A 25518-nucleotide genomic window follows, 5' to 3' on the forward strand; every position below is an offset into this window, starting at 1 on the left:
AATAAAAAGAGAAACCTCAGTGGGTGGTGTAACAGCAAAGTAGAGGCAACCGAGGAAAGAATCAGTGAACTTGTAAGTAGAATAATAGAAATTACCCAATCTGAATGACAGAGAAAACAGACTGAAAATAAAAAGGGACAGGACCCTGGGGACCTATGGGGATATAAAAGTTGTCTAGCATGTGTGTCATCAGAATCCTGGAAAGAGAAAGAGAACAAGCATAAAAAAGTGTTCAAAGAAACAATGGCTGAAATTTATTTCTCATTGTTTTGGAGGCTGACAAGTCCAAGATCAAGGTGCCATCGTGCTTCAGTGTTTCATGAGGTCTAGTCTCTGCTTCCAAGATGAAGCAGCCTCCTCAGCCTCCCAGAGTGCCCTAAAGGTCTTTCAATACCGTTGCTTTGGGGATTAAGTTTCAGTATGAATTTTGGAGGGTGCACTGTCATTCAAACCATTCCAACTGAGAGTGTAGGTAGGAGAGGATTTGCTCAGATGGTGATTAAGTGAGCATTCAGCTTCATAAGATAAGGTTATTTGGTTCTGCATGGTTATCTCAATTTATACTCCCACTGTCTGTTTAATTTGCATTTTTCGGATTACAGTTGAGGTTGCTCATCTTTGTATGTCCATTGGCCATTCCTGTGTTTCTCTTCTATGACATGCTGTCAGATCTATTGCTTCTTTTTTTATTGTGTTGTCTTTTTATGACTGACATGTCCCCTTTCCTTATATGAATACCGATCTTTTGTTCATTTTATGTGTTGCATACTTGTCTCAGAGACTGGCTTGTGTGTTTGCTTTTTTATTGTACTTTCTGATAAACTGAAGCTGCAAATGTATCAGTCTTTCCCTTTACGGTTAGCCTTTTGGTGCCTGCAGAACTCTTCTCCCATTTTAACATCAAAAAGATATTTTCCTATATTTTCTTCTAAAAGTTTAAACGTTCTTGCTTTTCACAACCAAATCCTTAATCCCTCTGGAATTGATCTTCGGGGATGGTTCCTCCGTGACTTTTGGCTCAGTGAGTTACTCCCACATTTGTGAGAGCTCTGTTATCTTTCAATAGCTGAGCAAATGAAAAAGTCAAGGGAGAAAATCCTCCCGCAAGATTTGGGAAGGTAGCTAATTCCCCCTTAGGCAGCTTTCCTTTGCCGTAGCCAGGGCGTTCTCCCGTTAGCAATTTTGTGAATGCTGGAGTGTCACATGTTAAAAAGTCAAAAATCAAAACAGAACAAAACCTAAAAGCCATGCAATCCACTCTCAGCATTTGAACTACATGACTCGTCATTTAAATGAGCTATTTGTGGAGGGGGAAAAAAAGCATACATTTAAGATTTCTGTTTGTATAGTATTCAGAGTATGAGTTTCTGGGTTCTGGTTCTGGAGAGGCAATGAAGTTTCTTGGAAATATCACTGGACAGGGTGCTGACAGTATCACTGGACAGGGTGTTGACAGACCTGGTTGAAGCCTTGATCTGTCATTACCTGGTTGAGAAACCTCTTTGTGTCCGTTAGGAATATGTTCAGTGGGCTGTGAAAAGAACCCTTCTACAGTGGCTTGGCCAAATAGAGTTTATTTCTTCTCTTATACCAGCCTAGGAGCAGGTAAGCCAGGCCCAGTGTCGTGGCTTTCTTTTGTCTTCATGCTTGTTAGCTCATGACTGCCAGACGTAGCTCTTCCCCCAGCTTTGTATTAGTGTTTCAGACAGAAAGAAGATAAGCAAAAGGACAAAAGTGAATTCCAGAGTTCTTTTAAAGGATTTTTCTAGGGCTCCTGCCCAGTAACTTTGTCTTACAACTCCAGGGCCAAAACTGTTTCACTTGCCCATTGTCCTTAACAAGACAAACTCCTGTCCTGAACAAAATCAGGGTTCCCTAAGAAAAAATGGTAGATGGGGCATTGGATAGACAATTGGCAGTCTGTGGCCCAGTATCTAAGCCTATAGTCAGAATGCCTGCCCACCACAGGCAGGGTTGTTTGTTTGGATGACAAAATGGAAGACCAAATACAAGAGTACTTCACATACAATAAATTATATTTCATAAAAAAGAGTGGGGATATTTGGATCTGTTTTCTCAGAGAAAAAATTCAGTGTTAAGAGGAAGTCCAACTAAAGGAAGAGTTTTGGGTAATCAGTATCTATTGAACCTCATTCTCTATCAGACATCTTCAGATAACCCAAGTCGTAGTGTTTTCATAGATAGAGATACATACCCTCAAATATCAATCTTCAAATTGTTGCTGAGCATTGGCATGGTAGACATTTGTTGATCCCTCCCCCAATTCCCTATTCCCTGTGTCCCAATCATCTAACCATGGAATTTTTGTTTAGAGTGACCCTACTCTCACCTCCATGGATAAGCTTCCTCTAGTTTAAGCCATTTGATATATTAGATCCCAAAGTATAGGGACTGATTCAGCAATGGGTCATCTCAATGACCTCAGAACTATCACTGGGACTGTCATTATACTGATATGCATACTGTCCTCTCGGATGATAAATACATACTCCTGAACTGCTATAGTTGTTTTTTGCACCAAAGAAAGGAGCAGCCTGAAGATGAAGTCACTTCACAGAGAATACCTATGCCAGGAGAACAGGAGAGAAACAAATGATATATCAGACTTCTGGCTTCCCCAAAACAACCCTACTTCTGGCTTTTCTTCCCCAGTTCAAGGCACCAAAATATTCTCATGTGTTATTTTTACTTGTATATGTGAGTTGTGCTTTCTATGACTTAAGACCAAAATATTCCTAAATGAAAATTTCTATGTATATTCTAGGAAAAAATATACATATATTACAATACTATATTATTTATTCATTTAAATAATGTATTATTTAATGTGTTATATATGTATACTTATATATAAATTAGTTTATTCAGGAGTTTATTGCCCGTCCTGAATTGAGGCTATAAGGCCTGCATGTTAGTAAGAACGCTTATTTCTCCCTATAATAAATTGTCTACATAGCATCTGTCCAAAGGACACGACAGTGATATGCTCAGACCTGGTTCCTGCTCTTTTGGGGACTGTGCCTATTACCTTTAAAGTACAAGACTCACTCCTAAGTGTTTTGAACCAATTAGGCTGACATATGTCAGTGTTCCTGTAGGTATGTTTCCTGCTTCCTGTTTGCAAACGCAACTACAGAAGACATAACAGTAACAGCCTTACATAAACTTTTTACCCAGCTGTCAAATGTTCAAGTAAAACACTCACCAATTATGAGTGATCTCTGTTGCAGGGCTGTTGACCTACTGGTGATAAAATCTGTCGTGCTACTGAAGAAGGCACTGAAGTCCCAGGCGCGGAGTGACTGCATACTGTGAGTTACTTTTTTAACCTCTTGAAATGCCTGGGCTTTAAATCATGTAAATTATGATTCAAAATGCAAAAGTATCCTAGGTAGGTTGTTGTGGGTTTGCAATATTTGTATTCTGCTAAATAGAAAATAGTAGCTTGTATCTGCACGAAAGCTTTTTCATTTCCATTTTTAGCACTTGATGAATTTATATGTTACTGAAAAGACAGTTGTATACCCATTTTATTTGGTAAAAAAAAAAAAGTCCTATTTTCTTTTATGGCAACTCCAATTAAATGGAAACTTTATTTAAGTATAAGCGATTTACTAAAACCAAAACAAAACAAGAGATGTGATAATGAAGTAAAAACCTGGCTTTTTGCTTCCTGGAAAAAAAAGGTAGTATTTGCCCCTACTTACTTTCAAATCAACTCATTCAGTATGGGAAATTGAAGAGGATATTGTGCAACCAGTACATGGGATGTTTTCTAATTCAGAAAAGGTCCTTTTGAAATGCTATTATAGTATAATTAGGGCAGCAGCACCAGTAACAGTGAGTTTCCTGTTGAGAAAGAAACATTATTGCTTTCCTAATTTGTTGATATGGGTCTCAAAAGCCATCTCATTGAATAGTTAGGAAATTGGCTTTTCAGGAAGGGAAATCTACTAGTATATGAATTCCTTGGATATTGTTCAAAGTAAACTAATGGCCCCAAATGAGAGCAAGTGGAGATTTGGAGGCTTCCAGGGGTGGGAAACCTGTGGCATTCTGATTTCAAGATTGTTCTTTTCCAAGCACTAAGCGCTTCATCTTTCTCTTCTGCACCATTTTTAATAAAAGTATTTGTTATATAAAATTTGCATTCAGTCAAAAGAGTGCACTTAAGGACCTGGAAGGCCACAAGTTTCTTTACGGTGGCAGCTTCTCTGACCCTGAATGTTAATCTGATATTTGGCCAAACAGTTTTGTGTAAGGAACAAATGCCGGGGGGGGGGGGGGGGGGGTGTGGAATGGAGCCAAGAATAAAACCTTCTTTTGTATTTTGCTCATATCACAGGGAAAGGAGATCAATTGATACAAAATCAAACTTAAGTGCACTTAACTCTTTTTCATTCCATGTCCTTTCCCCCCACTGAAGTCTCTGTGGTCTAATTAAGTAGCAGATGAGCAACCCAGCTCCTCTGGATGTAGGAAGAAAGTGAAAGTGAGAAATTTTTATTCCAAATATGGTAAGCCAGTGCTTTTAATGAGATCTATAGAACAGTAATGAAATATTTGAAGACATATTAAGCAAAATTTATTTTTTTTTCCCTTCATGACTTTGAGGGCTAAATCTTAACACTTTTGCATTTCTGCTGTGGCCGAGATAGAATTGTGCATTTAAATTGGTAATGGGCAGACAGACTGAGAAGCTCTTTCTTTTTGTGATAATTTGGTTGAACTACTTAAGACTATCACCACCCTAGACATGGCAGTTGCCACTGTTTCAGTTCCTTGAATCTTTCTGATATCACACTAAAGCATAATAGGAAAATGCATATTTTTGCCTAAAGACAGTAAGCCATGAGTATGATTTAACATAGAAACCCTTCCTCTTGACCTGGAGGGGCAGAGAATCAATATGATATTACTGTTTCCTGGAAATTTCTGCTCCCCCTGTCTCCTCCCCCCAACCCCTACCCCCACCCCTGCAAAGCATCGAGGTCTTTCTCTTGTCTGTGTAGGTCTCTTCTCTTGGTGTAGGTTCCCTTCTAGAGTAGTGGTCTCCAATGTTTTTTAGCTCCAAGGACTAGTTTCAAGAAAGACAGTTTTTCCACAGTTGGGGGGTGGAAAGGATAATTTTGGGATGAGTCTGCAAGCAATTGATGTATCATGATCTCTGTGTAGTCAAACCTCTCTGCCAATGATAATCTGCATTTGTAGTACTTCCCAGCATCCCCAGAGCTAGCATCACCCCTCAGCTCCACCTCAGATCATCAAGCATTAGATTCTCATAAGGAGCACACAACCTAGAGCCCTCACATGAGCAGTTTACAGTAGGGTTCATGCTCCTATGAGAATCTGATGTCACTGCTGATGTGACAGGAGGTGGAGCTCAGGGGGTGATGCCAGCAATGGGGAGTGGCTATAAACACAGATGAAGCTTTGCTCACTCTCCTGCCTCTCACCTCCTGCTTTGTGGACCAGTTGGGTCTGCTGGCAGGCCTGGCCTGTGGCCTGGGCATTGGGGACTGCAGTTCTAGAGGAGTTCCAAATCAGCTGTACTTGATCTCTGGCTTACATAGAGCAAAAATACATCCCAGGAGTTAATACTGCAGACTCATAGCATCTGCCAGATCCCAAGAAGGAGGATTTGGATACGACATTGATGAAAATCTCTTGGGGCAGTGCAGAAGCCAGTCCTGGCATGATACTCTTGGGTGGAGAGAGTAGTGGGCAAAGCAGTGCCTGAAGGACCTCACTACTGGAGGCCAAACTTCCTAACAGGGGTTTTCCCAAAACTTGACCAGACTTAGCAAATACCGCCCAAATGTCCTGGGCCTTTTGAAATTTTGTTTAAGAATTCCGGACAGTCCAGTTAAAATTGCCTAGTGGCAGAGATCCAAATAACAACAGATAGCAAGAATATATAAAGAAGTTGCTTTACAGTTAAGTATGAGAAGAGACTCTAAGTTTACAATTATAACTGATTTCCTGTTGTTTGGTTTTCTATCTTTAGACCCTTGAAACCAGTACTGTTTTGTCTGGACCCAAGAAATCTATACTCTCCTCAAGGTTTCCTGTATGACTAGCTTCTCAGTTATGTTATGTGGAATTTTTTTTCTGTAGTTTTTGAAACTAAAGATTTCTTTACTCTTCCTCTTTAAAAAAAAAAAAAAAAAAAAGAATGCTGGTGTAATCCCCTTAGCCTGGGAGCTCACGACTCTATTTTCAATGACCCATAAGTTCCTCTATGTCCAAAAAACACCCATGTTGTCAACAGAATACCTTTCATTTAGGAACAATATGGGAAGAGATTATCTCAGAGGCTGAGAACATAAGACTCCACATATTCAGAGGATAATTAAAGTATGCTTCCAGATGTTTTCAAATATAGCCACAGAAACAAATACTGATTTGATTCCCTGCCAGCTGTCTTCTACCCTGTCATGTTCTTAATTCCAAAACAGTTAATAAATTCAGTGAAAAACAAAAACAGATTGCTTTTGTATTGTATTAATATGTAGAAAAAGAATAGAAAGAGAGCAGTTTATTTTTCAGCAGTTTTGTAATAAGTTCTTTTTGTGTCATGTAGACATTGGAAAATATAGTTTGCTGGAGATCAATGATGATTTCAATGAACCAAAAAGTGTTGATTAAGTACCTACTACCTAGGGGGAGAATGATAAGATATAACATGGACTTACATATTTGGTAGCTGATTATGTTCCTAGAACATAACTCATTTATTCATTTAAGAGCACTTGCTATGTTACAAGCACAGAGTTACCTGACAGGGACAATAGTTGAGTCAGGAAGGCTGGTTTCTGCCTGCACCTGGGTGAGTGGGACTGGGGGATACATTAATCAAATAATTATACAGATAAATTTTACAGATGTGGTTAAGATTCATGATGAGGAATAAAAGAAAATGACAGGGAACTGTGAGACTTTAGAAGGCAGATATTATACCTGGTCTTGATGGGGATCAGGAAGTCTTCCCTGAAAACATCCAAGGGTGTTAGGGATGGGCAGAAAATGCCCAGGGCAGACGTCCCGAGTTAGAAGGAAGCATGGAGCTTACTAGGAAGTGAGCCATGGCCAGTGTGGCTGGACAACAAGGGACATGAGGGGACACTAGAGAGGCGGAAGGAGCCCGATCATGAAACACTTTGTAGAGAAAGAACAAATGAATGAACACCAGTAGTTTATAACAAGGAGTAAGTCCTATTGTCTCCTGTTAGTAGTGTAAAAATAAAAGGAGTTTGCAATTGTGTCATGACCGCTGTGTGAGAGAAGGTATTCATTCACTCAGTCAATAAACACAAGATAAAATCTCTGTGCCCATGGATCTGAAACTCGAGCGGAACACACAGATAATACACAGATAAGCAAATATGGAGGTTTATGGTAAGGTTTTGTTTATGAGTAAGCAGTGTAGGTGGTCTTTAGATGGAATTTAAAGATTGATTTCAAATATATATTCCATGGCATCTAAATATGGCTATGCTTCTGTTTAGTTAAATAAAGGTATATGAGGGCTGTGCTAAAAGTATTCAGCCAAGTAATAGGAAAAATAGCATTCATGATGGCTGGATACTTTTTGGACAGCCCTCGTATGCTCTAGCAGTCCTGAGACGAAGGTCAAGACAGGTGTTCTTCATAGAACTCAATTCATGGTCAAAGACTTAGGAGACATTCCAATAGAGGACAAGAAGGGAAGGAAATGGACTTTGTATCAGTTTGTTCTTGTTTCTGAGGAACTACTGTGTTTCCCCGAAAATAAGAGCTACTCCAAAAATAAGCCCTAGCAGGATTTCTATGTATTTGTTAAATATAAGCCCTACCCCAGTAATAAGACCTAGTGATGGGTCTTATGAAAAGACCATGCATTTCAGCAGACATCCCCTGAAAATAAGCCCTAGTGTGTCTTCTCAGTGGTGAGAAGAGGAGAAGGGGAGCAATGTGAAGACAACTAGAAATGACTGAGGTTAACACTAATGGAGAAGGATTTGAGAGGGAGAGCATTTCAAAGTCTATTTCTTCTTACAAAAGCCCTTAGTCTACCTTACTGTGCACTTACTTACCTTACAGATTTTGCACATTTAGAATCACTAGAAAAGTTCACATCTTGTGACCAATGTACATATTTAAGGGGAAGGATGTCTTTACCACATTCCCCAAAGCTGATATTTGACGTTGTTTCTTAAAATTATCAGTGACTTACAACTCAGAAAATAATGCATAACCTGGAATCTTGTTTGAAGTTTTCATTCATGCTTGTCTGTTCAGAAGACCTGCTTGAAAACTTCCTGATGACAACATATGCATCTCTACCTATAAAGTATTAGTGACGTTGATGGAATGAAACCTGGGAACCTGTGTGGATCACCTTTGGGCCTTGCTTGCAAAAGTCAGAAGGTTTGATATAAGTATTAATAGTTCCTTATGTCAATGGGAGGCCTGATAATTCTATTTTGATCTTCAGGAACTTCTTTGTTTCTGACTTTCCGTTTGCATGAATCAAAGTGATTACTTCAGTACATGCTGTCTGAGTTGATTTATGCTGCTATAACAAAATACCATAACCTTGGTGGCTTACTAGCAACATAAATTTATTTATTACAGTTCTAGAGGCTGGGAAGTCCAAGATTAAGGACTTGTGAACTGTGACAGGTTCAGTTTCTGAAGAGGGCATAGATGGTTCCTTCTCACTACATTCTCATGGTGGAAGGAGCGAATGATCTCTCTGGGGTCTCTTTTATAAAAGCATCAAATCTAGCTTCATGACCTAATTACCCCTAAGAACCCCACATCCTAATGTCATCATCTTGAAGGTTAAGCCTTCAACATAAGAATTTGGCAGGTGGGGGGATATAAACATGCAGGCCATAGCATATGCCAAGAGTCTCAGATTTTGGAGGAATTCTAACCAGAGTGCCAGAATCTAAAGCATGAGGCAAACCCTCATGTGTCTTAAAGTTGTCCTTTATTACCAAGATTCAGCATCCTAGGAAGACAGGGAGATCATTCTCAAGGCCTGACTTATGAGAGGATCTCACAGAGTTCTTATACCCTTCCCCAAAGTTACTATCCTTAGCTAGACATCATCCAGTTCTCTAATCTCTAGCTCAGTGGTTCTCAACCTTCCTAATGCCGTGACTCTTTAATACAGTTCCTGTGGGTCGCAACCCACAGGTTGAGAACTGCTGCTCTAGCTGAAGAGCTCAGTATTTGCTACTTTCCCCAGCTGTTTTTTCTTCAGCCTAAGGTCATGATGGCCTTCATGGTGTCAGAACCAGGGAAGGACTTTGACCAATAACTAGTTAGGTGATTAGGTAACTTTTATAACTGAGGGGTAAGGGGTTGAGGCTATTTATCTTCTTCAGAATGATAAAAAGGTTGGTGTGTTCCTTTAGTAAATGACTCCTAAGTAGCTTGGATCATATCTTGATCATTTTTTTGTTACTTATAGAATTATCATGCCTTACCTATAACAGATGATAGGAATGAATGAGACTATCAGACTCATTTATTTAAAAAGTATGTGCTCTTTAGTATAAAATCTACTAAAATAAAATATAACCCTGGCTTCCTAGTGCTGGCATGACCTTTAGAAATGGAGATCATTTGATCAATAATTTAATTTTCTTTCACTAGATAGTTGCCAAAATTCACTTAATTAAAGTTCACTTAAATAAAATAAGGGGACCTCAAAGAAATCTAAAACAATTAGTGTGTTAAGTGGTAATGTTATGTGAGAGAAATGTGTTTCTAGTACAAGAAAAATCCCACAAAAACAAAACTATATTTAAAACCAGAATGGTTTTCTTTTATGCAACTCAAGGGGATACACTGAAACTCTTGAACAGTCTGAAATTGTATTTCTGAAAATGAGGATCACATGGAGTTAATTTAGCATCTACCAGTGTAATTTCTACTGGGGAAAACACCTGGGACATGAGTAACATTTTTTTTTTCAAAATTTAAAATGTGAAGACATTCAGCATAAAGTACTTGACAATGCTATTTGAACATATTATCTCTAACTTTCAGTAGTTCAAGAGTGTCTTTCTTAAGTGGTAAGAAGTTGCAGTTGCAGATTCAGAGTTTTCATTGGATATTTCATTATATTAAAGTTAACAGCCAAGAAAAACAGGGACACTTGCTATATGTTTTTCCCACCCTTATTAGCTATTTATTTTTCCACGGAACATTTGTATTTCTGGGAAACATATGGCAGATGACCGGAACCATAATTAGTAACAGTTTGATGTTATAGGAATTCAAAATTTAGTAATTTCTAGCTTTATTAGATTAGTGACTTCCTCTGAAATATAAAAGCAGCAAATACAGATTCTAAGGGTACATTCTGGAGTCACACTTTACATATATCAACTTATTTAATTATTGCAATAATAGATGAGAAAAAGAGGCACAGAGTTTATTCAAAGTCACCTAAATGGGAAATTGTGTCCTGAAGACTCACCCCAGGGAGTCTGGCTCCAGGGTCTGTGCTGTAATGTTAATACTGCAGTGTCTCTTGAGCAATACCACTCCTCTAAAGAGATGAAAACTTCCAACTCCATTAGTAGGATTCTGCTAAAGAGATTACTCTCTCTCAGACTATTTCTGTCTAATGTTTACTTAGTAGCTGGCGCATGCTGGGTAACCAGGAAATGCTGGGTAACTGGGAATCCTGGGTAGTCAGGGAATGCTGCTTAATTGGGGGAAGTCATCAGTAGCTCAACTTAAGCAACTTTTTAGTATCTGAGAACCTTTGCATTCCCCAACTATTTTCCTTTTTTCCCCATAGATAGCCTAGCTTGATCTCTCAAATCCTGGTATTCTAACTTGATTTCTATTCTTGGAAGAGCAAGAAATCCCAGGGGTCAGGGCCATCTTGCAAGAAATACTGTTTCCAAAGAGACAAGAACAATTAAATTTGTCTAATAACAATTTTGAGAGGAGGGGCCAACTATCCCTTGTAAGAACAACAGGGGGAAGAATCAGTTCACCAATGAATCAGAGGCAGCCATTCATCCTGGAAGGGAAAGTTGTTCCACTTGGGATTGTCATGTAGTGATTGATGTCTGTTTGACCCCAAGACATGTGGAGGTGCTTTAGGGATTTGCACTAGTAAGCAGATTATTGAATTCTTTGTCTTTCCTGGAATGGGGTCTTGAATGTGTACATGCAGTTTCCGTTTCTGATGCTTTCCACAGCCTTGGCTTTGCTTTTGCTTTGTTATGTCCCAGAATCACTAATTAATTATGAACCCAGTTCCTTCTGTGCACTTACTAATTGGATGTTTTGAAAAATAGCTCCATGCTGACTTAAATAATGAAGAGAGAATGAAAAGGCTGAGAGGTGCTGGGAAAGAGAGAGAGACCATAATGGTCGTGAAAACCCAGCAAAAACCACCTGAGTTATCCGTTTCCCCAGTAATCAGGGGTGATAGCCTTGGGGCAGATAGGTTAGAAAAAAATACAGTGAAATGATGAAAGGGATAAGGTCATCAATAGGGTCTATTTTTGAGAAGAACATTTCCAGGGTGGGAAATAATGATTGGAGGGTGCATAGGCTGGACAGCCCTGGATGGCTGGTGCCTCCTATGTGGTACCGGGGTGGGCCTGGGGGTGGGTTCTTGAACCCAATGAAGGGCCGAGACTATGGAGTCCAATGTTCTGACATCTGTGTCTGGACTCATCTACTAGCTGTGGGATGTGGAGCAAATGACTTTACCTCTCTGAGCAGTAGAAATGAAAAATAACAGCACTTGTGTTGTAGAGTTGTGGTAAGGAATAATGACATCAAGTTGGTTAGAGTGTCTAGACCACTTCCTGGCACATAGCAAACTCTCAGTACTGGCTAGTCACTATTACTATGTAGTTATGTTGTCAATTTGATGATGTCATAATAATAAACCATTAGCAAAGGTAATGTGCTTAGCCTGGCACAGCTCAGGGTTTAAAATACATTATAGGAGAATCGCTGTTTCCATTCCTACCTCGCCACTCTCTTTCTGGCCAGTTATTTACTCCCTTTGTCTGCTCTCCTTCTTCTCTTCTAGTTAGGGAGAGAAGAGGAATTAAAAAATTGGATAAGAAAAGTGCAGCTGTTCTGCTGGGCGCCTTTAATTGTTGGGATATAGCGGAAGTGTGGCAAATGCTGAAAGCGGCCACCAGATCACAGCTGGCCAGATAAATCACAGAGATCATTCCCAGGGCATGTATCATGATCCTGATCTGCTACTTACTTGGCGTTTAGACATAGGTGATTTGCAATTTCAGATTATAGATTTTATGCCCCAATTAAAATGTATACCTCCATGATGGCCAAAGTTTTTTTATCTCTTTTATTCACTGCTAATTCTCCAGCTATCAGTTCTACCTTTGGACTGAACCTCCTGAAAATCCTCAACCCAGTCTATAAGTCCTCGCACAGTTTTCCCTATCCTATGCTACCTGATTTTATCTCCTACCTCTCTCTTAAATCTCTTGAGGCATAATTGGAAATAGATAAGACTGTTGGGGTATCAGAAAGACTTATCTAGCAGCAATAATGTAATAGAAAGATTTAGAATGAATAAAGTCTGAGGTTTAAGTTCTAGTTCTGTCATTATTCCCTGGGTTGATATTGGGCCAAATCATGTGATGTCTGTCGGCTATAGCCTCTAAACTGAAAGGATTTGGACTGGAGTGCTCCTAATTGTGAATTTAATGGCAAAGACATCCTTGGTTATAACATAATATGAATTTGATTTATGTATTCAGAAACATTTCTACGTATTTTTGGTCCCTAGTGTGAAATTGTGAAGCCTAGTGTGGTGAATCATAGGGTAACAGCTGCTTTCCCACCCTCTACCCCCAGCTCAGGACGTCGTGAAGGAGGAGGCAGTACATTGGGCCAGCAGCTGACATCATGTCCCACTCTTCCCAGTTCCAAGTCATTTCCATCAAACAGCATTTCCCAAGCATTCGTCATTCATGCCCCATCTCTATGATTTTTTACCATATTGCATTCTACTATGCTTTTTTTTTTTTACTTAATCTCTTTCTTTAAACAGCTCCCTTTGTATATTTTAACTTACATTTGCCCTAAGCAGCAGTAACAGTTAATGAGTAGCTATGAAATTGGATATGCCAGGTATTTTTTTCTAATCCACATTAAAATAATCCACAGCCATAATCCACCATAACTACACATTGCTTTGAGTCTGGAGTAACATTAGTGATTTGCCTTCCACTCTTTGGGAAATACTTCCATGAAGCTGATGGGAGAGCCCTGGAAGTTTCCCTGCCCTCAGGAACCTTCTTCTAGTGACCTCAGACCTTGGGAGGAAAGACATTAGGAATCTCATTCTAGGGCATTGGAGATTCCTTGCTTTATTTTGGTTTGGAATGTGGTATAGAGTGACTAAGCCTTCCCTTTGAAGGAGAGGCCAAGGGGAGCTGGAGGGAGGAAAGAAAGATTATTTTACAGGCTTGAAAATAGGAATCCACAGCAAAGGAAAGGGATAATGAAAAAGAGCAATTAACTGTAGTAAAATAAAGTAGCAGAAAAGTGAGAAGGGTAGTGTGGAAATAACTGGAGATAAGTGAAGCCACTCACAGAAGCATAGACTTAAATGGAAGATGAGAGACTGTGCTGAGCTCGTGTCCTTCTCATTTTGGACTTTTGGACTCTCTCTCATTTATGGTGTGAGAACTGATTAATCCATGGGTTCTACTTGAAGGTTCAACAGGATGGCTTTCTTCTGGACACTTCCTTCTGGCAGAGCCACACCCTGAATAGGTTAGCCCCTCATTGGCATATGGCCTTGGAACAGGTTAGCCCCTCACTGGCACATGGCCTTGGAACAGGTTAGCCCCTCGTTGGCATATTATGGCCTTGGCATGAGAGATACATTTAATACTACCAGACTGAAAGAATTAGATACAATTCTAGATTTCTCTAGCATATTAAGAAAGAGAATGACCTTAGCCTTTGTCATAATACAAATCTGATTGGTGCAGGCCCACATATCTGCAAGGGTTAGTCAAATTTAAATTGCAAATATTTTTTGTTTAAAATCTGAATTCCAGAGGATTAAAATATCTCTGTTTGGGAACATCTTCCCTGGCACACAGCTGAAGTAAGTGCCTGCAGATGGTTACAGCCCTGTTGGGGGGACCGCGTTGGGGTCCAGCATGTATTGTACTAGGCCCCTTTGGAAGCTGATGAATTCTAATCTCATAGAATTTTGATGAGGGGGAAGGAGGGGTGTTAGGAGCCAAGTCAGCTGCATCAAGGCCAATTGGGAAAAACTTCTGTATTGTTTTATGTTTTTTCCAGATTTTTCTATTTAAAAATAGTGCCTACTAAGAGAGTGTACTGATATGCTTTCCATCCTCTCCAAAAGAGGTCAGGGGCTGGGAGGCTCTGAGGAGATTGGGGATGGCCCACACTTCAGAGAGAACAAATTTCAGAGAGCCCAAAGACAACAAGCTCTTTGTTAGGCTTTGTCAAGAGTTCTATTGATTACCCTTTCCTGTGATGAATTTAGGAAAAACTCAAGCATTTGATCGCAAAGCACATGAAATGCAATCTCATTCACTCTTCTTCTAAAACTTTAACTGGTATGTTTATAGTAAGGTTTTGGTTTCTTTTCAGACTTCAGGGAACACCCATCTGAATTACATTTTTCAGGTCAATTTCTGCCAGATGTTCTTTACGTGGCTTATGAGAATTTTTTCTTTCTTCTTTCTTCTTCTTTGGTCAGAGAACTGTCCCTAGAAGGTCTCCTTTCCCTTGTTCCCTATTTATTTTGTCTTCTCCATATTACTCTTGGGTCTCTTTAGAGGCTGACCCATGGATCTTACTTCTTCAGACCTTTTCCCTCGAAACAAACAAACAAACAAATAAACAAAGAATGTTTGACTTTTCAGAATTTTCTTGACTATCTCAAGTCTTTGACAAAGTCAAACCTTTGTGTGGAGTCTGAGTCTCAGCAGCAGCAGTGGGTTGGCCTCTTCCAGAAGAGAATTAATTGCATAGTGTGGTCCACTGAGTTGAAGTGAGTTTGACAGCCCATCTTGCCACCCTTGGCTGCTTCCGGAAATGGTTCAAGCAAAGTAACAACTTAAATCATTGGACCAGAAAAAAATCAGATTCATAAGTCCACTTTCTTTTATATGATTTTGCTTCTTGTTTATTTTTGCCTATGAACTTTATGTGAACAAGGGGACTCTGGTATATGTACAGCCAAATCATCATTTAATAGAGTCCCTTTAAGATAAAACAGAAACAATGGGAAAACGTCTTCTTATTAGGTATTTGTTCTGTCTGTTTCTGAAACTCTCATTTCTAGCACTGCTCTTTGGTAGAGAAAAGAGTCTTTTTTCTGTATATCTGAACCACTGAAGCAATCGTATTTCTAATGGGGAAAACTTCTGTATATGAAGTGAAGGGGATGTGGGAGGTTGAGTTGGAAAGACTACAACATGGAATTCACTCTTCTCTTTTGGAGAATTAATATGTTGCCCGGGCTGATGAACTGGGCTCTTTTCTGTTTTTAATTTCCTCAACTTTCAAACTTTCGAATAGTATATTATGGTGGCTATTTCCTGGGAACAGAAAATACATGTAAATATTTGTGAAGTTTGATTCAGAGAAATTTAATCTGAAGCTTTTCAAAAAGATGCGTGCAATGAAGCCGCAACAAAATGTTTTTTATTGCATCTGGTTTATTGTGATTTAATTAATTATTCTTTGTAGCACATCCTGAATGATTTTATAACTAATATATAAGTGGGTGGATTACTTAAATGCCTTGATACTAACAATACCTAGAAATGTTGGTCAACTACACAGACCTAATACTTAAAAATCAGAATGCATGTACATATGTTGCCTTAAGTCTTTCATTAAGACGGACCTTTTTAGCCTGCATTGTTATAAATTAATGTTTGAAGGTGTCTGAGGCAAGCATACAGATAGGAGCCTGCAGCCTCTCACTTTCTCTTCCTTCCCGGCCCTGGCTCCTCCCACAGGAATCCTATGCAATCAGGCTATATTAGTTTCCTATAGCTGCTGTAACAAAGTAATATAAACTTAGCGACCTAAAAGGATGCAAATTAATTATCATGTAATTCTGAAGGTCAGAGTCTAAAATCAAAGACTCAGCAGGGCTGCCTTCCTTCTGGAGGCACTGAGGGGAGAATCTATTTCTTTGACTTTCTTGGCCTCTACAAGCTGCCTACATACCTTGGTTCATCAGCCCTTGCTCTTATCACTCTAGCTTCTTGCTTCCATCTTACATCTGCTTCTGACCCTGACCCACCTGCCCTTTTCAGAAAAATTCTTATAACTACACTGAACTGGTCCAGATAATCCAGGATAATCTCTCCATCCTAAGATCCTTGACTTAATCACATCTATGAAGTCTCTACCATGGAAAGTAACATGTTCATAGGTTATGGGGGCTAGGATGTGGATGTCTTTGGGAGGCCAAGCACAGATGTGAACTTCCTGGCCCTACATTTTCCAGCTCCACCCTGTACCATCCCTGCCTTCTGTGCTAGTGCTGCTCTGTCTGCCCTTGGGAAGACCTACGCAAGCAAGGGATTACACAGATATTTTATTATTCCAATGTGGACCAATTGGACAGGGAATTCCAGTATCTCAGACACCTGGAGGGTTGTCAGGATTTAGGAGGAGGTCAGTGCAAGCTCATTGTGGGCATATGCCCTTGGCTCTGAGAGTCCTTAATCCATGAGGAGAAGCACAGCCAGAAGAAGACCAGATGGGGCCCTCTAAGGATAGAGGCCTAGATCAGGGGCCACTGCTTGCATCTACAAGTAGCATAATTGGATGCCTGGAGCTGGGCTGTGGTCACATGGAGACTGTCTGCTCCTACAAAAGGAGGCAGAAGAAATGTAGTACCTTAGTGTCACTACATCTTAACAAAACTAGAAATCAATTTTTATTTTATTTTAAACAATATTCAAGCCAAAAAAATAAAAAGGGAAATAGCTTTCAACTTTCCAATTTGCAACCAACCTCTAGTTTAAGTGAGTAAGGATAACACACCTAGGCATGAACAATGTTTTACTGAATGAGTGAACAATGAGCTTTAAGGCTAAGTTCAGAGATGATGAGTTAATTTAATTACTGAGGCTGCTGAAAATTCATCCCTAATCATGCCACATTGTCTGATAGGTTCATCAGAGATTTAGCAGTGAGATAAAAATGAAAACCTTAAGGCAAATATTAATAACATGCCAACAATATGGCAGTGCCCTAAACTTGCTATAAATCCTTTTCCATTCTAAATTTCATAGACAAAAAATAAAGTCTATAACATAAATCCCCTTGCCAGTAAAATCTCTAAAATTCGAAGGAATTAAAGTCCAAAATCAAAAGCTCTTGGCCTTTTGAGTTAAAAAAAAAAAATCCCCCCAAAATCAAAATTTCAGTCCATTAAGGTGAAGTTCAAAATTATTTCAGAAATGTTTAAGAAATGACTTCATCATCATTTATCATTCCACAATTATGTATTGAGTTACTACCATGGGTCGGGCACTATGTGAGGTACTTGGGATAAAGCTGTGAACAAGACAAAAAATCATGTCCTTATGGAGTTCACACGTAAGATAAGGAACAACATAAATAAGTAAAATGTGTAGTATGTTAGAAAGTGATGGTTGCTAAAGAGAAAAAACATGTAAGGAAAGTGAAGCTAGGGAGGTTTGGAATTTTAGATCCAAGTGACAGGGATGGCCCCACCAAGAAGAGGACTTTTTAGTGAAGGCCAGAAGGAAATGAGGGAGGCGACCTGGTGGATATTTAGCAGGAGGAGACCATACCAGGAAGAGGGAGGACCAAGTGCACAGGCCTTGGTGCTTGGGTGTGTACTGGGAGTGCAGGAGGCCAGAGTGGCTGGAGCAGAGAGAGTGGGGTGACGGCTGGTGGTAGGAGGTGGTGGCCAGAGAGGAAGAGGGGGTGAGAGCATGTAGGCCTCTTGAAGACAAGGACTTTGGCACTTATTCTAAGAGTGAGGGAAGCCACTGGAAGACTTTGAGCATAGGAGTGATGTGCCCTGACTTCAAGTATAAGTGAGACCACCCTGGCTGCTGTGTTTGTTAGGAGGCTGGAGAGAGCAGGCAGAACTAGGGACACTGGTTAGGAGGCCACTGCAGTGCTCCTGGCAGTGGTTGGTGGTGGAAATGGCAATAATGACAGAAGGTCTGATTCTGATATATTTTGATAGACCAGATATAGGACATGCTTCCTGCAGGCCAAAGAACCCTAAAGAGAAAGAAAGAGGAAGGGCAGAAGGTATACACATCTACTTCTCTCTCCAAAGGACTGATTTGGAGAAAACATTGCTTCACCCCTAAAACAATGAGAAAGAGGCTCATACCTCCAGGAGTCCTTCCTACACACAAAGTTGGGGGAAAGGGAATTGACTCCATGCTTTGAATTCTAACAAACACTAGAGAAGGGAAATCAAACTATTCTATTTGGGCCATTCTTTGGTGTAAACTTAATTGAGAAGAATGACAAAATTTCATTGGCTAAAATGAATATAGAAGTTTAGTAAAGCACATCAGTTTTCACTATTCAAAGCAAAACTGGGTGAAGGCCAGAGTATTTATGCACATAATCTTAGATGTACGCATGTGCATGTCTGTCAGTGACCAGGGAGAAGCAAGAAGCCCCTGATTTCTTGTCGAGTCCTTGAATTGCCTCCCCTTCTGATGAGAGAGCTCGAGCAACATCACTCTCACCACCTGTTGGTGAATCTGTGAACAATTCGACTGAGTCCTTCATTCAAGATAGATAAAGATTACAAATACTGTTTGTCCCTCTGGAAAATGGGAACAATCCTATCAGGTCATGGACAATATGGCTTTTCTTCTCAAATCTTTATAAAGAGGCTGTTTCTTGTTACCTTACCATGCCTGTCCACCCCTAATTCCACCTCCACCCCCCATCAGGTCCCTCTCCTTTGCTCCCTTGACATTTGAGATGCTACCATTCCAGGGAAGCACCAGTAATTAATCCCACCAACCTTGGTCAGCGCTGGCATTCCATCACCCTGCAGTGCACGGTGGCTTTTGTTGGCCAGAGTCTTGTTATGTTGTTGGTTGTGAATATCCTTGTGCAGATGCAGTGTGTGCCTTTGCATACACTGTTAGCATCTTGGAAGAGATGAGAGCTCACAGCTCCACAGGTGACTTGAAGCAAAAAGTTCTGTGTTCTCCAAACTATAGTGTAATGGCTGTAGACTCTCTTCATGGGTATTAAGTGTCTTATAAGGTCAACTGGGCTTAGCTAAAATGATATACAGCAGAGATAATGCTTTCAAAAGTATATTATACTGTCTGATTGCCGATTAATGCAGTTTTGTTCTTTGTTCTGCATGTTAGATCACTTGAGGACCTTAAAAAACAACAACAACAAAAAAAAAACACTGTGCTTGGCCCTGACCCCCTGAGATTTTGACTTCATTGCTCAAGTATGGTGACTGGGCATCAGTGTTTTGTTTTGTTTTTTTTTGAGACAGCATCTCACTCTGTTGCCCTCAGTAGAGCTCTGTGATGTCACAGCTCACAGCAACCTCCAACTCTTGGGCTTAAGCAATTCTCTTGCCTCAGCCTCTCAAGTAGGTGGGACTACAGGCACCCTCCACAACGCCTACCTATTTTTTGTTGCAGTTACCAGTGCAGTTTAGCTGGCTGGGGTTGTGTTCGAACCCTGCCACCCTCGGTTTATGGGGCTGGCACCCTACCAAAGCCACAGGTGCCACCCAGGTATCAGTGTTTTTATTTTTTTCCTTTTATTAAGTCATATACATATAGATCATAAATACATTTATGCATTTGTGGGGTACAATGTGTTAATTTTTATACAATTTGGAGTGCTTACATCAAACTAATTAATATAGCTTTCACTTCATTTACTTAATTATTAGGTTAAGACCTTTATGTTCTATACTTGATAGGTTTGACTTATACCCTTGTAGTATGCTCCATATGTGTGGTCCCACCATTTACTCTCCCTCTATCAAACCTCTACCCTATCCTACCATCCCCCTCCACTTCTCTCCTTCATCCTGGACTATAGTTACCCAACAAGAAAAGAAAATTATAGACCAATATCTCCAATGACTATTGATGCAAAAATAGTCAATAAGATCCTAGCAAACAGAATCCAGCAACACATCAAACAAATCATATACCGTGATCAAGTGGGTTTTATCCCAGGGTCTCAAGGCTGGTTCAGTATACGTAAATCTATAAATATAACACATCACATAAACAAAATAAAAAACAGACCATATGATTTTCTCAATTGATGTAGAAAAAGCTTTTGATAATATCCAATATCCTTTCATGATCAGAATGCTTAAGAAAATAAGTATAGAAGGGACATTTCTTAAACAAATAGAGGCCATCTACAGCAAACCCACAGCCAATATTATATTGAATGGAGTAAAATTGAAAAAATTTCCACTCAGATCAGGAACCAGCAAGTATCAGTGTTTTTAAAAAGCATGCCTTTCGAGGTGCTGAAACCACTGCCCTACTTTGCTCTTTCCTCCCCGTCACTCGCATGACTTGCTCCTGCGTTTCATCTAGGTCTTTGTCAAATGTCACTGCCTCACAGAATCCTTCCTTCGCCCTTCTGTCCAAAATAGTCCTCTCCATCCTAGCCAATGGCTTATAATCCCTTAAAAGTACTTTTGTTTGTTTCAAAGCTTTTTTTTTTTTTTTTTTTTTTGAGACAGAGCCTCAAGCTGTCCCCCTGGGCAGAGTGCCGTGGCATTACAGCTCACAGCAACCTCCAACTCCTGGGCTCAAGCGAGTCTCCTGCCTCCGCCTCCCAAGTAGCTGGGACCACAGGCGCTCGCCACAACGCCCGGCTATTTTTTTGGTTGCAGCCATCATCGTTGTTTGGCGGGTCCGGGCTGGGGATTCGAACCCGACAGCTTAGGTGTACGTGGCTGGCGCCTTAGCCGGTTGAGCTATAGGCGCCGAGCCTGTTTCAAAGCTTTTAACCTGATGTGATGTTAATATGTGGAATGATAAGAAACTTAATGCCATTTAGTGCAGGAGCAGGACCTGCCTTACCAGGGAGTCATCCTCCGTGGCCAGTCCCCTATTTCTGTGAGCATGCCAACCACAGAATGGAATATAAGCCCACATCCTCCTGGCTGGGAGGGGGGCGGGGAGGGCCATGACAATGGAAGCCTTGATTAGAAAAACAAAACAAACCCAAAAAACTTGTTTTAAGACATTCCAGAGAGAAAGGAAAGGGGATACAGTCTTTCTAAAAATTGAAAACAAGTTTTTGGCAGAGGTGCAGGTGGCAAATGAAAAGAAACCTCATCCCTGTAGCAGTTACAGAGCCATGATCTAGATTGACTGGGTACATCTAGTTGGTCAAAGAAAAAACTTGAGGTTGATTAAAAAAATAGCCATGAGTGAGACATGCTCTGATCTTCTTCTACCCCACGCTTTACACTGTGAGCATGATTTTTAAATAAAAGGAAGTGAGTGGGTTCTGTAGTGAGGGGGAGGTCGAGGGAGACAGGTGGGCGTTCTGAGGGCGGTGCTGGCAGGAGGCTCCAGAATCAGCCCGCTTGGACTTGAACCCAGCACCACCGCTGAGTGGCTGTGGGGACTTACAGGCTTGGGTTTCCTTCCTGGGCTTCACATCCTGACCTGGAAGATAAGGATGACAGGAGCTTCTGACTCCTTAAGATGCTATGAAGATTGGGCGAAATAATGTGTCACATTTGGAGCAGAGCAGTGGGGGAAATAACAAGTACTTAACAAACGTTTATTTATGTTTGTATTAGGATATAAAAGTATGAGTTTGTTTTATATTAGAGAGAGAGAGAAGAGAGTGGGGGAAGGGATGAGAAAGAGAGAAGAGAGCAGAGAGCGGGGAGTGAGAGAAGGGAAGATGGGAGGGAAGGGAGAAAAGGAGCGAGGGAACAGCGTGGGGTCCCAAAGAAATAAAGGAAGACTGGCTGCTTAGCAGACGTTTCTTATTGGTATTAAAAAGTAGTGAGCTACCAGAGAAAGCTGAAAAACTTTTTCAGTCACATAGCACTAATTCCAGGGAACCGGGAACTGGGCATGTGACCTGACTTTGAATCTCCCCCAAATGCTGGAAGGATTTCTATTTGTCCCTGTTAGAGAAAACTAGCGTTAGATTAAATACTAAATGACAGTAATCAAAATTAGTGACAAGTGTACACAGCTGTACATAGGTATTTGTCATCAACAAAATTTTAATCAAAATTGAGTTCCTTCTTGGTTATGCTATCAGAAATTAGTCACTAATTAATATTTGCTTGTCATGGGAATAGGTTACTTTTAGAAAAAAGCCTAGTAAATTGAATCACATGCTAAATATTTTCTAAATTTTATCCAAGACTTAAAAAGATTAAGCCCAAGAAGAGCTCATGGGTTATAATTAAGAAAACACCGTTCAGGGCAGCGCCTGTGGCTCAAAAGAGTAGGGTGCCAGCCCCATATACCAGAGGTGGCGGGTTCAAACCCGATCCCGGCCAAAAACGGCAAAAAAATAAAATAAAAAAGAAAAGAAAACACTATTCATTTGGAACAAGCTCAAAGGGAACTTGGTTAGGGGAAATACTCTAAGTCCCAGAAAATGTCACAATTGCTATAAATAGTTATTAATTATGTAGATTTAATTTAATTTATGTCATAACTCTGTTCCTGAAAAACTGTGCCTCAAACAAATTTTTATAATCCTATTAATTTCTCCATTAACTTACATTGTAATATTTGTGCAATGTTGTCTTTATTTCTGATTGATTTTAATTTACTAATTAATTTTTAGTCAGACATGGCAGTTACAAACCTGTAAATGAATACCTGAAATGCAACGGCCTTACTTGAGGGCAGCCTGGTGAGGGTTTCTTTTGCAAATTTGAGGAATTATTTTCGTTTTTGTCATGCTGGTTGCATAACTGTGATATGGCAAACAATTGTAAATTCTTTGAGGGCAAAGTATACATCTTCTATCTACCATAGCACCACCATACAGTGGACAAAAGCACTGCACATGAGGCCAAGACTTGGGGACACAGGCAGGTACCTACTTTTATTGATTTTGTCATCTGCCTTCCTATCTCCAAAACTCATAGAGTCTCAGATGGAACCATGTATGTGAGAAGCGCAGCCATCTCTGGGAGAACACAGCAGAAACCTAAGGTTATCTTTACGGCAGGTACTCAACACATAGCTGTCTAATGACTCATTGCCATGAATGTATTTGTTCGTTTTTCCTTTTTAACAGTTCTTTTCTTTTTCTTTTTAAATTTCATATTAATTTGAGGATAGAAATGATTTGGTTACCATGTTTGTGTTTGTATTTGTTCTTTTAGATTGCAAATTTTGCAAGTTTACTTTTCTTGAAGCAGACTTTGGTAAGCTTGTTTTGTTTGCTTTAAATATCACACATATGGTCTTAAAATACGTATTTTGGCTTGCTCAGACTGTGTCTTGCAGGCTTTTCACAAGTTCTTTGTTCCCTCGGCTCTTCCCATGCACGTGTTCAATCCATGTTGTTAGCATTTCTGTGGATATTGTTCGTGACAGCTAGAACCACAGTGGTCTCTCCCAGTGTGGGCTGAGCGCCATAGTGAACTTACCCCAGGCCAGGGATACCCCAGTGTCTTGCCCCCTCAGCCCTACTGACCACTCAAGCCAGGAGGAACCTTTTCTGCATTAGTTTCCCTTTGCTACTATAACGAATTACTACAAACTTAATGACTCACAGTAACACAGATTTGTTATTATTTAGTTCTGAAAGTTAGAAGTCCAGACTGAGACTCACTGGGCTGCAAACAATGTGTGGATAGGGCTGATTCCCTCTAGAGACTCTAGGGAAAAATCTTTTCCTTGTTTTTCCACATGGAGAGAAGTGATATATTTTGAGATTTATGACCTTGGCTTTTAATATAACTTATTTAATTGTAAGTTTTATATAATTTATTTTTTTAATAACAGCTGTATTTAACAATCAACTCAAAAAAATTTTGAGAATTTAACTCATCTTTCACAGGTCAGTGCAAGGTAGTTACAGCCCACGAGTGCCATTGTATTTCTGAATAATCTGCTTATACTGCTGTTGTTGGTTTTCCAATTTTGACATTACCTCCTTATAATGGAAGATGAAGATTTAGCTCCTTAGGAACCTCCCTCCTTATCACTTCTAGCTCTCCCTCAATTCTCCATTGCAAACTTGCTCTTATCCCCCACGTTCTCCCAAATAACAATTTAATAACCATGGGATAGAACAATATTCACTATTTATGTTATTATAGTTGCCTAACTATAGCTAACACATAAACCATGTGGATAGATGTGATATGATTACATTTCATTTCTTGCATAATATTTTTAATTATTTTGGACTTAATTGCCAATGCCCGTGACCCAGGAGAGCTGAACCGTTTTGTCAGTAGGGTTCACCACTTCTGGTGTTCTACTACTTTCTTCTTTGTGTGTTTCTTGGAGACGTCCTATTTCAACCAGGTCTGATCATTTTCCAGGTCTGCTACATAAGTCCATTCTGAGAATCCACTTCATTACCATCTTGGGAAAATCCTTCCCCTCTTTCTCTTGTTGGATGCGTCCTGTGCCTCTCATATTTTCCTCTTCCTTTGTTTTCATCCTTATTTTTATAGACTATAACCTCTAGTAGTTTCCTCAGAAAAACATCTTAAGAAAGGGTACATTGGACGTAATTCTGAATACTTGCGTATATAACAATTTATTTATCAGAATCTAATTCTTGATTTAGAGACTAACTTTGTATGCAGTTCTTCCTTCACTAGAAAACTTTCCCATTAACATTTTAAAGATGACATTCCATTATCTTCTACCTTTCACTGAAAAGGGCATTTTGTTGGCTAATGTTGCTGTTGACAAGTTTCAAAAATGCAATTCTGATTTTTAAGTCTTTTTTAAAAAATGATCCATTATTTCTCTCTAGAACATTTTGAATCTTCGCTGACATGCTAACAATTTTACAAAATTTTGTACTGTGCCTCATTGAGGTCTTCTTCATTTACTGGGCCAGACCCATGGGCAGGTGCATGGGCACATTTAGTCTAGAGGCTTGGGCCCTTCATTTTGGGAAATTTTCTCATTTTCTCATTTGGCAACTTACTCTCAGATACTTTCTCTTCCAGAATCTCTGCTCTTCTCCACTGGACGTCTTGGTTTGATACTCAGCTCTTATTTGCCTTTCTCTTCTTTCTTCTCTTTGTCTTCCTCCCCCTTCTTCTCTTTCTTTTGATATTGCATAGGGAGATTTTCTAAATTGTATCTTCAGAATCACTTATTAAATTTTAAAAGTTTCTGCTGTCACATTTTTAGTTTCTAGGATCTCTTTGTTAATTTACCATGAGTTTTTATTTAGCCTCCTATTCTTTTTTTTTTTTTTTTTTTGAGACAGAGCCTCAAGCTGTCCCCCTGG

General features: G+C 39.8%; 1 protein-coding gene across 1 annotated transcript in view; it reads left to right on the forward strand.

Moving 5' to 3' along the window:
* Window positions 1-25518, forward strand: part of NCALD (neurocalcin delta) — a 190389-nt gene that overhangs the window by 14625 nt on the left and 150246 nt on the right. The window contains exon 2 of the mRNA XM_023517625.1: window positions 3252-3332. The gene's annotated coding sequence lies outside the window, so the exon portion shown is untranslated. The remainder of the gene's footprint in view (window positions 1-3251; window positions 3333-25518) is intronic.

The sequence above is a fragment of the Otolemur garnettii genome, unplaced genomic scaffold (genome assembly GCF_000181295.1).
Source record: "Otolemur garnettii isolate 467f Iridium unplaced genomic scaffold, OtoGar3 scaffold00004, whole genome shotgun sequence".
In the NCBI taxonomy this organism is placed as follows: domain Eukaryota; kingdom Metazoa; phylum Chordata; class Mammalia; order Primates; family Galagidae; genus Otolemur; species Otolemur garnettii.